The sequence below is a fragment of the Triturus cristatus genome, chromosome 10 (genome assembly GCF_964204655.1).
Source record: "Triturus cristatus chromosome 10, aTriCri1.1, whole genome shotgun sequence".
Taxonomy (NCBI): domain Eukaryota; kingdom Metazoa; phylum Chordata; class Amphibia; order Caudata; family Salamandridae; genus Triturus; species Triturus cristatus.
The window spans coordinates 562,177,437-562,191,340 of record NC_140593.1 but is presented as its reverse complement, the minus strand read 5'-3'; positions in this window follow the sequence as shown (position 1 = coordinate 562,191,340).

Below are 13,904 nucleotides of genomic sequence, written 5' to 3'. Positions count from 1 at the left end.
ACGGAGTGGTTCCGTCATGCTGCGGCCGTTGGCTGCCGCGCCGCCCACGCGGCGCTAATTCCCCGCCTGTGCGGGCGATTAGCGCAGTGGGCGGAGTCATGACGGAACCACTCCGTCATGAGCACAGCGCAACCGCGGCTCATGACGGAGTGGTTCCGTCATGAGCACCGCGCCACCGCGCTGCCCCCAAACCCCCCCAGCGCTGCGGCGGAATTCCCGCTGCAGCGAAAGGGTTAAAAGAGGGGGGCTCACCTTCCTCCCCTCTTAAAAATAATGCAGCCCTGGGGGATGAGGTCCCCAATGCCTAAGGAGACCCGGTGAGGGGGGGCACGTAGCCCCCCTCTCCTTTAAAAAAACACACATCCGCGGTGGTTAGGGTCCCTGGGGCCTAATACAGCTTGTTGAGGGGGGACCATGCGGCTCCACTCCCCTTTTAAATAATACTGGGCACCGGGGGATGGGGCCCTTGGTGCTTTGTGGTCCCCCTTCCCTTTTCTTTACATTTCATCCCTTGAGGATGAAGCACCAGGGTGAGGAAATATGAATTTTGTGATCAGTTATGTCCCCTATCGTAGACCCCAACGGCTCCATGTGCATGCTACAAGTACATGTATGTTCCCTCCAGTTCCAGCTCTGAAGACGCAAATACATGTGCGTCCACCGTCAACATGTCCTCTTTCAGATCCACCATGAATGGGTCAGATATTCCATTCCTAAGTATGAAAGGCCACCGACTTTATGTGGTTCACTTTCCACATTTTACAGATTCAGGCGAGTAGGCCCTGAATTCTGTCATCAAGCCTTTTCCTGCCTTCTGCCTCTGAAAGCTCCAGTCTGAGCCTGCATCTGTATCCATGAACTTTGTCCTACTCCCTGCGCGGCTAACGGTGCCTGATCCAGCCTGTTGCCTGCCAAAAACTGTATTTCACCTTCAAGATTATCTGCTTCGCTCCTCATCCGATGCATTCCTGTCTAGCAGTTTAGGTAAACATTCCTCCAGCTACCGTGCAAGGGGCCAGGCCTCACTGTCCTCGTGCAAGTAATTCATAGCCCCCGTTACCATGGAAGATTTCCTGCCCCCTCGCATCTCACATAGACACTTAGACGCCCGTACACGCACTAACAGTCAGTATAGAATAGATTCCGTTCGAGAGACCTTTCCTTTTGGATAATACAGTTCTTTAAACATAGGATACTAGATATGATTTGGGATTAGGTTGACATGACCCTCAGACTTCTGTCTCCACATGTAGAGCTAAATGTCAAGTCCCCTTCACCCTCTAGTTGCACGTCAATCACACGTCATGCGGCTGCGCACGCATCTCTGCCAAATATTTCTGCTGACATTGCAGGATTCTCTTATGGATCCACCCATTTGTGACATCATGTTTAATGACGTATTTTAGTTACACCCATGTTTACGCCTTTTTGGTTACGTATGCATATTTTATCTCTCTTATCAGCTGTTACGCCTCCTGCATCTGTTACACTATAATGTAATTCTTATAAAAGTGATTACCTGTCAATAATGTATGCCCTTCCTTCCTGAACTTTCGTGGTGATGGAATAGAAGCCTGTAATTCGAATTACATTCCTTTGTATAGGAATAAAGCTTTTTTAACCCTCTAATACCACGGATTCTGCCTCTTATATTTACTGAGTTATTCTTCCTAGACTTTACCGCATAAAAATAGTACCGGTAATGAAATATTTACCACATAAATTGGCGCCCGAACAGGGACACTTTCTCATCTCACGCGCCGGAGGTGCGTTGCAGGCCCGGTCTCCTGCCACAGCTGAACGGACAAAAACGCGTACCTGCAGGATTTCCTGTATCTCCCTCCGGCCAAGCGGGGGTGACTGAGGCTGCGATCAACACCCAGACGAGGCGGTGAGAAGTGCGAAGTATCCCGACCAGAGCCTAGCTGAGAGAGCAAGATCCGAGGTAATACAGAGGCCCACCAGGTTCCGAAGTTCCGAGTCGAGTCGAGTCGAGTCCAGTCCGGTCCAGTTTCAGTTCCGTTCCGAGGCCTTCCGTTCCGAGCTACCCGGTGAGTACCATTACCGGGGAGGCATTTAACGTGCACATTAGGTTGTGCCGGTCAAGACGGGTTTGGGTACACAAATCCGGTCTGCACTGTTTCAGCAGTGTATCTGTACTGTTTAGCAGTATATATAGTATGTCTTGCATATAAATAAGTATTACCTAGTGTCAGTATTATGTCAGTAACTAGTTTTCTATTAGTTATCATTGTTCGTTAAAAACTGTTAAATGTTAAATGTTTTAATACGTTCTATACATTGTGGTGTGAATGACTGTTCATTATTGTGTTTACTGTATTAAGTGTGTTCTAATAATAAGATCTAAAAATGCCGCTCTTTTCGAAACTAAGACAGATCAAAACCAGAAAAGGGGTACTCGAAGAAGCTGTTCCCATTCCACCTAGGGACACTCCAGGATACTTTATGTATCATAAGCATGGCCTAGACGCCGTATTATTTCTTGATTTATGGGTGGACTACACCAAAGAATTACCAGAAAGTCAGAGATGGCCCGCAGCGGGGACCTGGGATGCAGATTGCATCATGAGAGTAGAAGAAGAATTATGGAAAAAGAAAGCCAGACAGTCACAGAAAGATGCCATTGAATTATGGCGTAAAGAATCATATAGACGTACAGAAAAAGCGCTCAGACAGGAAGAGAAAGGTAGAGAGAATTCAAATAAAACCCGAGAAAATCTATTACTTGAGGAAGGTACCCGAGTAAACTCAGAACAAATAGAAAGACAAAGAAACACTCTTATGAATGGTATGTATCCTCTTCTGGCCGAAGGGTTACCTAAGGCTATCCCGGAAATACCAAAAGACTTAACTTCTCCATTACTCCCGATGAAAGCACATCCCAAAACACATCCCAAAACAGCAAAGGACGTTTTCCTTTCCTCCTATTTAGATGACGTAGCTCCCGAGTATGCTAATGCTATGCCACCCACACCGCTTGCCGATGGTGTTCAACACCAAGAGCATCCGTCTGTATCCCCGCAACTACAAACTCCTACACAAGTTCCCACAGGTCCGTCCGTTTCTACAGTCTTTCCCACATCCACAATCTCTATCCTACGTCCAACGAATCCTTTCGTGCCTAGCGCCTCAGATGGTGCTACAGGAGGTACGACAGACATGTTTGCTACCCCGCCGAGAAATAAACAGACCCTTAGAGATTTAGCACTCCAACGTACACCCCAATTAGCGACATCCGACATGTTTAAAGAACAACTTGTGGATTGTAGATACGATCCAGTGCCAGGTAGACAGGACAAATTGCTCATATCATCACTACGTATACGACGAGCTACATTATATTTAATGACGATACCAGGAATGGTTGAACACCTAGACAATATATATCGCTTTGTCCAAACAGGGCGAGGTTCAGAAAGTATTAACGAAGCTATGGAATACCAGAAAGTGGATGTACAAAGACAACTACTACGTTTTTTCATAAATTGTGTAATTAGGAATCAAGACAGGCCCGGGGCAGATCATGATACCATGCAAAAACTTGTCAAATGGGGTCAGAACATATCAGAAGAGAAACATGATAGACAGGCGTGTATAATCGCCATGTGTCGAAAAATCCGCAAGGAAGTAGAACGTATACATAAAGAAAGACGAGAAACAGACAGAGTAGAATCAGAAGAAGAGGAGGAGCAAGATTCAGAACAAGTGGAGACGATAGCTTACGTAGGTAGAGGAAGACCCCATAATAATACTAGAGGCTTTAATGATCAGATACGTCCAATACGTCCAGAATATAATAGGCATTTTCCAAATCCTATGTTAAATACAAAATCCCCTGAACACCTATTCCAAGCCGTTGATAAATTACTCCGAGATCGAAGGGGGTACCATATGCTCGATTCCATGGACGAACAAGAATTAGCTAGGTCAGCAGTACAATGGGCTGACAGTCCCAGCGACTACAATGATGATGTACTTACACACACGTTTCTGAATCTTGACCCATACGAACAGCGTTTAGCTAGTATATACATGATTCAACACCTCCTTATGTTATATAAAAGCCAACACTCCGATCCAGGACCCTTACCTGACATATTGACAGAACTACTCACGAATATATGGAGAGGGTCAGGTACTGATTTGATTAAAGAGATTCTAGAATTCCGAAACCAATATTTAACTTTCGTATGCCCAGAACACGTTCCCGTTCCCATCATAGGAAGAAAAATGTATCACATAGATAGACAGAACCCGTTACGCGAAGTACACCCAATCAGAGGTGACGGTAATAACTTTACACGCGTGTTTGTGTACACGCCTATAACTAAACTAGAATTATTAGAAATGAAGAAAGTAGTACCCAGCCATGACAAGGATCCAGCAGGTTTCCACCGTGAAATAAAGGACATGTTACTCATGGGAGAGTATACCTACCCCGACATTATGAAAATATTAAAAATCCTATTACCAGCTGGTGTTTATGAGAAACTTAAAGAAAAGGAATGGGAGGTGGGAGACCAAAAGATAGATTGGACAGCATTAGAAAACGAAGAAAGGGCCCGAGCTGCAGGAGCAGGACTTGGGGAAAAGACTACAGCACTAGCAGGACTACTAGTGCAGGTACTGCCACGTTTATTAACTACGAAAAAGGAAGACTGGGGTGCAATCTCAGCCTGTAAACAAAAACCAGATGAAGACACTAGTGATTTCTATTCCCGATTTGAAAAATGTTTTGGTATAAATAGTGGCATAAAAGCCAGTAGTGAGTCATATCCACATCTGTTTGTGACAAAATTAGTTGAAAATTCCCTGCTGCAAGTCAAGAATAGAGTATTGAAATTCGAAAGTACCTGGCAAGGTAATACCCCATCACAGATGTTACAGATGTTACAATATCACCACAATAGAATTAAAGAAGAACAAGAACACGAACAAAGACGTATGAAAGATACAAAAATGAAAATGCTTGTTGCTCAGTCAGTCCCAGTTAATGGTCATCAAAAGGGTGATTCCGCGGGTCCTACAAAAGGGACATGCAACTATTGTAAACAACCAGGTCATTATATACACGATTGTCCAGTCCTGAAACATAATATTGCTACAGGTAGAACCCAGGAGAGACCACGTCCACCTAGACAGGATCAGAATCAACAACCAATCCCTCAGCATGCACAACCTAGGTTAGCTCCGCAACAACTAGCTCCGCAACAAGGAGCTCCACCACAGAACGTAGCACCACCACAAGCGCAGCCTATTGCTGCAACACAAGCAACAACACAACAAATGTATCAGTATGCACAAGCAGATTATCCCGAGTATCAGCGATACACATGAAATAGCCTAGAGAGGGAAGTTGGCTTACCCCTTATTGAGGTTCCTGTAGACCAAGAGGGACCTTATGTACATAGTGAACTATTAGGGGAAGACAGAAAGTTCTTACTTGATACAGGGGCAAGCAGAACAACTATAAGACGCAGTGAAGTTCCAGGGGCACCACTCTCAGGCTTACAGAATATTTCCCTCGGATTCTCAGGAAAACCTATAATAAACGACGTAACACAACCTCTTCCATTTACGATTGGTCCATTGACACGTACTACAGATTTATTGCTTACCAAATCCTGTCCAGAAAACTTGTTAGGTATAAAAACATTGAAAGCTCTAGGAGCCATAATATGTTGTTCTCCGGAAGGAGTACGACTATTTCTACGTGACTTCAAAGGTCACTACGTGTCCAGAGACATGGATCACCGACTGCAGAATTTACCTACACATTTATGGGCACAAGGCCCCACTGATGTTGGTTGCATGAATATTACACCATATCGTGTCACACTAAAAACAGGAGTAATACTACCACGAATACGACAATACAAATTACCACCCGATGCTGTTGTGGCTTTGCTGCAAATCGTTGACGAACTCATTGTACAAGGAGTGGTTGTCGAAACCGACTCCAATGTATGTAATTCCCCGATAATTCCGATTCTTAAAAGAACGGATCCAAAAGCACCACCAGTATATCGATTAGTTATTGACCTGCGCGAATTAAATAAATGTATTGTACCACAATACCCTGTGGTCCCAGATATCTCGTCATTACTAGCAGCTATTGATTCAGAAGCAACGTTCTTCACTGTAATTGATCTCAAGAATGCTTTCTTTAGCGTCCCAATAGATCCGGAAAGTCAATACCTGTTCGGATTCAGTTTAAATGGACGAAGCTTTAAATTCACACGCGCACCTCAAGGATTTACAGAAAGCCCTAGCATCTATAGCCAAGCACTGAAACGAGAACTTGACAGTATCCACATGCCAGTTAACACTGCCTTGCTTCAATATGTCGATGATCTGCTGATCACCGCCCGAAGCGAACATGAATGTGAAAAAGCGTCACTGACGGTTTTAAAATTTCTGGCCGACAAGGGGCACAAGGTGTCCCCTTCTAAGCTGCAATTCTGTGTCCAGTGAGTTGTTTACCTTGGGCACTCGCTGTCCAAGGAGGGAAGGCAGCTTACACCCGACCGTATCCAGTTAATCGCTAACATGCCACCACCCAAGACACAAAAGGAGGTACGGGCTTTTATAGGCCTCACTTCATACTGTAGGCAGTGGATCCCTCAATATGCATTTCTAGCAAAACCACTCATCCAGTTAACAACACAGGAGGCAGCCACATCGACTGTCCTCCCTTGGACTCAAGAATATACACATGCCTTTGAAAGCTTAAAGAAAGCTTTATGCCAAGCACCTGTTTTAACAACACCATGTTACAGTAAACGGTTTACACTCTTTGTTACAGAACGCGAAGGTACTGCCTTGTCAGTACTCACTCAGGAACAAGCAGGATCACACAAACCATGTGCTTATTTCTCTAGTACATTAGATCCAGTAGCTCAGGCTCTTCCTGCGTGCCTGAAATCGGTGGCAGCAACAGCTTTAGCTATCAGACAAAGCGATGCCATAGTGTTAGGACATCAATTGACAGTACAAGTACCACACGCAGTAGAGGTTCTCTTGAACCGCACACAAACACAACACTTGACTATAGCGAGACTCACTGGTTACGAACTGACATTGTTTCAGCCACATATAGAAATCAGACGTTGTAATACATTAAACCCTGCCACACTGTTACCAGTGGGCGGAACAGATCCATTGGCACATGATTGTGTCGAAGTCATTACTATCACGACGAAACCCAGACAAGACTTGACAGATATCCCTTTGTCAGATCCAGACTTGACATTGTATGTAGATGGGTCATGTATGAGAACAAGTACAGGAGAGTTAGTGGCCGCTTACGCAGTCACAACAGACACTGAAGTCATTGAAACAAACTGTATTAACATTTTGTCAGCTCAAGCAGCAGAGCTCATCGCTCTGACACAAGCCTGTATTCAAGCCAAGAATAAGAAAGTCAACATATACACAGATTCACGTTATGCATTCGGAGTCGTCCATGACTTCGGCGTACTATGGCGAGAGAGAGGTAATTTAACTTCTCACGGTGCCCACATCCAACACGGACCCCTCATTCAAGCCCTATTAGACGCGATTCATCTACCTACTGCAATATCGATTATGAAATGCAAAGCCCACACAAAAGTTACTGATATCATTTCTCAGGGTAATGACCTAGCTGACAGAACAGCTAAACAGACTGCTCAGAATCAGACTCACACAACTGACATGACAAAGACAATAGTTCCGACACCAACACATTGCATGACAGTTAAGGATCCCGCCCTTGATGTAATTGACATACAGACACATGCTACACCAGAAGAAATAAAGAAATGGACTGAATTAGGAGGGATCCAAACGGATCAAGGATGGATGACGAAGGAAAAATCTATATGGTTTCTTCCCGACTCCATGGTTCAAGTCATCATTAATACAATACATAGTCCAGCGCACCTAGGAGAGAAAGCTATGCTAGACAGCATTCAACACATTTGGTTCAACAAACACTTGCGAGCAGCAGCTAAACAAAAAGTTCGTACCTGTATGATATGTTGTCAGTTTAATCCAGGTAAAAGTATCCCCGTTGAGCAGGGTGGATTTCAACCTCCCGATCATGCTTTTGAAGTCCTCCAGATGGATTATATCCAGATGGAACGATGTCGAGGATTCAAATATGTTCTCGTAGTTGTCTGTGCTCTTTCCCGTTGGACAGAAGCCTACCCGGTTTCAGATTACACCGCCCCGACTACTGCCAAACAGTTAGTTCGAGAATTTTTCCCACGGTACGGTTTACCACGTGTTGTCTACTCAGATAACGGCCAGCCGTTCTCATCCGAACTAATGAAACACGTTTCCCTTTTATTAGGCTACCAATGGAAATTCCACTGTGTCCGACATCCCGAGGCAGCAGGTCTCGTGGAACGTCATAATCAAACCCTGAAAATTAGATTGTCCAAAATATGTAGAGAAAAAGGTGTCGATTGGATAGTAGCCTTACCAGTTGCGCTCTTTTACATGAGAATGGTAGCACATTCTCGAACAGGGCTATCCCCGTATGAGGTGATCTTCGGTAGACCACCAAATATGTGGGGGACGCCTATACCTCGCAAAATCACTGATGTTGACTGTAATATGCTGACAGATTACCTGGCTTCCTTGATGTCTGCACTACAATCTTGTCGTTCACAGGTAGCCGCAGCTTTTCCCGATAATACTGAGGTGAAGCCCCATGACGTGGTTCCTGGTGACCTGGTTTTGGTCAGGAATTTCGACCGGAAGACCCAACTGGAGCCTAGGTGGAAGTCGCCTAAGTTGGTTCTACTCACTACAAGGACAGCCGTGAAGATTGAGGGTCGCAAAGGGTGGTTGCACTCGAGTCATATCAAGAAATTTTATGGACTACTATCCAGTGTGAATACTCAACCTTGTATTCCCTCACAGACAGACTCAAAGCTCCCCTTGGTTGAGCAATCAAAACCAGAACTTTACAAACTAAAATTGAGGTCTAGCAAGTCAGACAATTTGATTGTTTAAGTCCTCTCCAAGGTGAATCGGTTGAATTTGTCTCTGACATGTATCCTCTAGACCGGAATAGAGAAAGAAATCAGCAGACGCAGCTTAAAAAACATGCGTATTGTAAATCACTTCGTAGTCACTGCACAGTAACACTATTAATTTTGTTTTTTCTAAGTCTTCTGATCATCGTTTTCAGCATACTATTGCATATGTATTACCCTATTCTTAAGCGTGCTTACAATGTAACTGCAGAACATTCTTTTAGCGAATTACCTCCGCATGAGTTGTCCTATAGATTTGCGCTGCGCAACAACACATTCATTAGTATGTTACATCATTCTCATCAGACCAGCAATGCTACCAATTGTTGGATATGTGGCCGACTCCCTCCCTATCAAAACTATAAGGGAGTTTTGCCCCTCTTTCCATATCCGTTCACACACAATGGCTCCTGTGGAGCATGGTTTAGTTTGATTAATTCCCTAGATTCAAATTCCGCAGTTTATCAAGACAACTGGGTATGGGGAAACCTGAACCTAGTTTTGCTTAAAGTCTGCTACCCTAACAAGGAGGGACTTCCCAAAAGAACAGGAAGTGATCTAGAAAATGAAGTATATGGATTAGGTAATTTTACACTTAACCTCATGATCCTGAACGTTGAATCCGAAGCTACACCAATCTTGCCCGCCATGTCAGTAGTCCCAGTAAAAGGGGAATTATGTGTACAAAAGAATGGTTCCATACACATGGGCCATAGTAAATGCACCACTGTAATAAAATTCAGTGATCAAGGCAAGTCTACATTTAGAGCTTCCCGTCATTCCTACTTCATATGTGGTCAGACCGCATATATATGTCTACCTTTAGATTGGGATGGTACCTGTTACATAGCATTCCTTCTGCCACCTGTTTTCCTAGCTCCTCCTGATTATCACAGAAATACCCATTTAGTACACAATAGACAACAGAGAGATCTCCCAATTGTCGATTACACTGAAACAGCATGGGAAAAATACACAGATTTCAATAAAGGGTTCTTTCCCTATATAGGTACAGTCACTAATAGTAAGCTGATACGTAGATTAACCAGAACCCTTGAAGCAGTAGTGAACGAAACTATTTCCGCCTTAGGCAATTTAACAGAAGAGCAGTCTGCTATGCGGATTGTTGTGCTTCAAAATCGTCTTGTCCTTGACGTCATCCTGGCCGATAGGGGCGGAGCTTGTAGGGTCATCGGATCAAGTTGCTGCATTTTCATACCAGAAAATTCGCCGTCAGTATATAAAGCCATAACCCGCCTTCATAAGATTATAAGCCAGATACACCAGAGTCCAGGCACCTGGACTTGGTCCGGTTGGTTCTGGGGCGTGTTGTCAGCCTGGGGATGGAGAATCCTATCCTTCCTAGGTATTGGCTTTCTCATACTATTCAGTTGCTGCTTATGTCTACAATGTGGGCCAGCGATTTGTGGTCTGTGTGCCACATCGTGTATCCCACCTCCACGTTTTCGTTCAAGATCCCGGAAGACGAAAGAAGAACAAATGATGCTATATGAACAGATCGATGGATTGATGAAGATCGATATCTCCTGAGGGTCCGTAGGGGACAAGGAGGGAATGAGGAAATATGAATTTTGTGATCAGTTATGTCCCCTATCGTAGACCCCAACGGCTCCATGTGCATGCTACAAGTACATGTATGTTCCCTCCAGTTCCAGCTCTGAAGACGCAAATACATGTGCGTCCACCGTCAACATGTCCTCTTTCAGATCCACCATGAATGGGTCAGATATTCCATTCCTAAGTATGAAAGGCCACCGACTTTATGTGGTTCACTTTCCACATTTTACAGATTCAGGCGAGTAGGCCCTGAATTCTGTCATCAAGCCTTTTCCTGCCTTCTGCCTCTGAAAGCTCCAGTCTGAGCCTGCATCTGTATCCATGAACTTTGTCCTACTCCCTGCGCGGCTAACGGTGCCTGATCCAGCCTGTTGCCTGCCAAAAACTGTATTTCACCTTCAAGATTATCTGCTTCGCTCCTCATCCGATGCATTCCTGTCTAGCAGTTTAGGTAAACATTCCTCCAGCTACCGTGCAAGGGGCCAGGCCTCACTGTCCTCGTGCAAGTAATTCATAGCCCCCGTTACCATGGAAGATTTCCTGCCCCCTCGCATCTCACGTAGACACTTAGACGCCCGTACACGCACTAACAGTCAGTATAGAATAGATTCCGTTCGAGAGACCTTTCCTTTTGGATAATACAGTTCTTTAAACATAGGATACTAGATATGATTTGGGATTAGGTTGACATGACCCTCAGACTTCTGTCTCCACATGTAGAGCTAAATGTCAAGTCCCCTTCACCCTCTAGTTGCACGTCAATCACACGTCATGCGGCTGCGCACGCATCTCTGCCAAATATTTCTGCTGACATTGCAGGATTCTCTTATGGATCCACCCATTTGTGACATCATGTTTAATGACGTATTTTAGTTACACCCATGTTTACGCCTTTTTGGTTACGTATGCATATTTTATCTCTCTTATCAGCTGTTACGCCTCCTGCATCTGTTACACTATAATGTAATTCTTATAAAAGTGATTACCTGTCAATAATGTATGCCCTTCCTTCCTGAACTTTCGTGGTGATGGAATAGAAGCCTGTAATTCGAATTACATTCCTTTGTATAGGAATAAAGCTTTTTTAACCCTCTAATACCACGGATTCTGCCTCTTATATTTACTGAGTTATTCTTCCTAGACTTTACCGCATAAAAATAGTACCGGTAATTAAATATTTACCACAAGGGGTCTAATTAGGCTCAGGGAGGAGGACTGTGCACCCACTTCCTTTATTAATTATTTGGGCCTGGAGATGGGGTTCCCGGTGCATAATAAGACTCAGGGGGCTGCACGCACCTCTCTCCTTTTTAACTCCCCTTATAAACAAAAAACGGCACTGGGGTATAACGTCCCCGGGGCCTGTGAAGGCTTGGGAAGGGGGGCCATATGGTCCCATCCCTTTTTTTAGGTCTCGCCTAGCGACGCAGCACAAAAGCGCTGTCGCTAGCGAGATCTATTGTTACCGACTTGCTTCGGAAGGGAGACAGGAGATGTGCATGCGCAGGACGGACTGCAATTGTGAACGTGCCCATGAACACGCACGTACAGACACGCGATGTGCACATCTCCTGTCCCCTACTCCGTAGACGTGCACATCTCATATCCCCGCGTGAACACAGCGTGCCATGGCTTGCTTTCACTTTCCCCCTCCCCCAGACGCATAGCATGCTACTTCACGGGAACTCACTGCGCGCTGCACACGCGCTTGTTTTACAAAGATCATACAATAAATGGCTACATTTTTCTGTTCACAGCTTTTCCGATCGGAAGCTGCAGGGAGAGAGAGAGAGAAAGAGGAGGGAGTACCGCCTCGGCAGGCTCCTACATAGAGAAGCTTGGCATAAGCACCGGGGACAGGGCCCCCAGCATCGACATTACCCCTCCAGCTCTCGTAAGGGTACGCGGTATACGAAGTGCTTTAGAAAACCGTCCGAGCGAGCTGCGCGTCCACTCTCCATGTGCAGGGCGGGGTGGGCCGCCTCCAGCCGCCGTTGTTCTCCCTCAAACTAAAGGTAGGTGGCTTTGTTTCGTTTGGGTTGTGATTCTGTCTTTTACTTAGATTTTGTTGTCGAAATTGTGTACTGGAGTACTACTACAGTCTGTCTGTGGAAGTCCTCATGCTTAGAGTGGTGGAGCTGCGGTATTTTCGAGGGGCGGTGCTGTTGTTCCCTTCTGGTCTGACGCTATGCCCCTCCCGCCCTCCTCCCAGAGTAGCGGCCTTGAGGTCTCTTTTTTAAAAAAAAATCTGATTATTTTCAACGCTGGAAAGAGTTCTATCATGGGCACTGGTGAGGGGCTCGGTCTGGCTGTTTGTGATGCAGAGTAAAACGTACAGGCCTTTCTTTTTCAAGCCAAAGGAATATGGGCTTGCCAGATCTATGTGAACACTGGCCAACTGGTGCAACTGGTGCAACTCGCGCTGTGTTGCAAAAGGTTGCCCAGTATTCTCTCCCACCACAGGACACTCACCGTGGTTTTTCTTGTCCTGTCTTTCTGGTAGACTTTCAAAGGCCTTGCATGCAGCCTTTCCCTGTTTCCAAAATATGTACCTCTTGGCGGCTTCTTGTTGTACTCTTGGCACATATTTTCTAAGTGTATTAAGAACACGTGTCGCTCAGTACGCATAGCTGTCAGGTTTTTGTTTTTTTATGTAGAATGGCGACATTCATGTTTGCCTTTTGTCACGCATTATTGTGAGAATTCTTCAAGTTGCAGTGGTAGGTTAGCAAAAGAGTCTCATATATACTTTGAGTTGTGCTCCGGGTACATGATCATTTCATACTTAAGAAGCATTTTGTAGCCAAAGGTTAAAAAATTACCATATCATTTTGACCTGGGTTATCTGGTCGTACAGTTAACAGTTTTTCCCTCAAAACTATTTGACTATGTAAGTTGGAGTCCAGCTACAATTGCCTTCTAGACTTCAATCCATACCTTCGATAAAGTAGTGTTAATATTTTAAATTCTGAAATGCGCCCGTGTGTTGTATATTATTTTCTGCCAGCACAGATTACACGTGTCGAATTTCCACTTGGTGTGGACATGTTTCGAAACTGTTACCTTTCGACCACGAGGTCATCACTAATCTCTTTGTATTGAAAGTCATGGGCTGGTTCAACACTTGACTAAACCCCTCGTTTCCGCTATGAGTTTTGAGGTGGCTGCAGGTTTGAATCATTCTAATCAATTTTGCTTAACGTTTCTGCAAATAAACGCTTGCATCCTTCTAATATTACCCTCTGTTGTGGCTAATAATTGGCAATCAGGTTCTGGTAT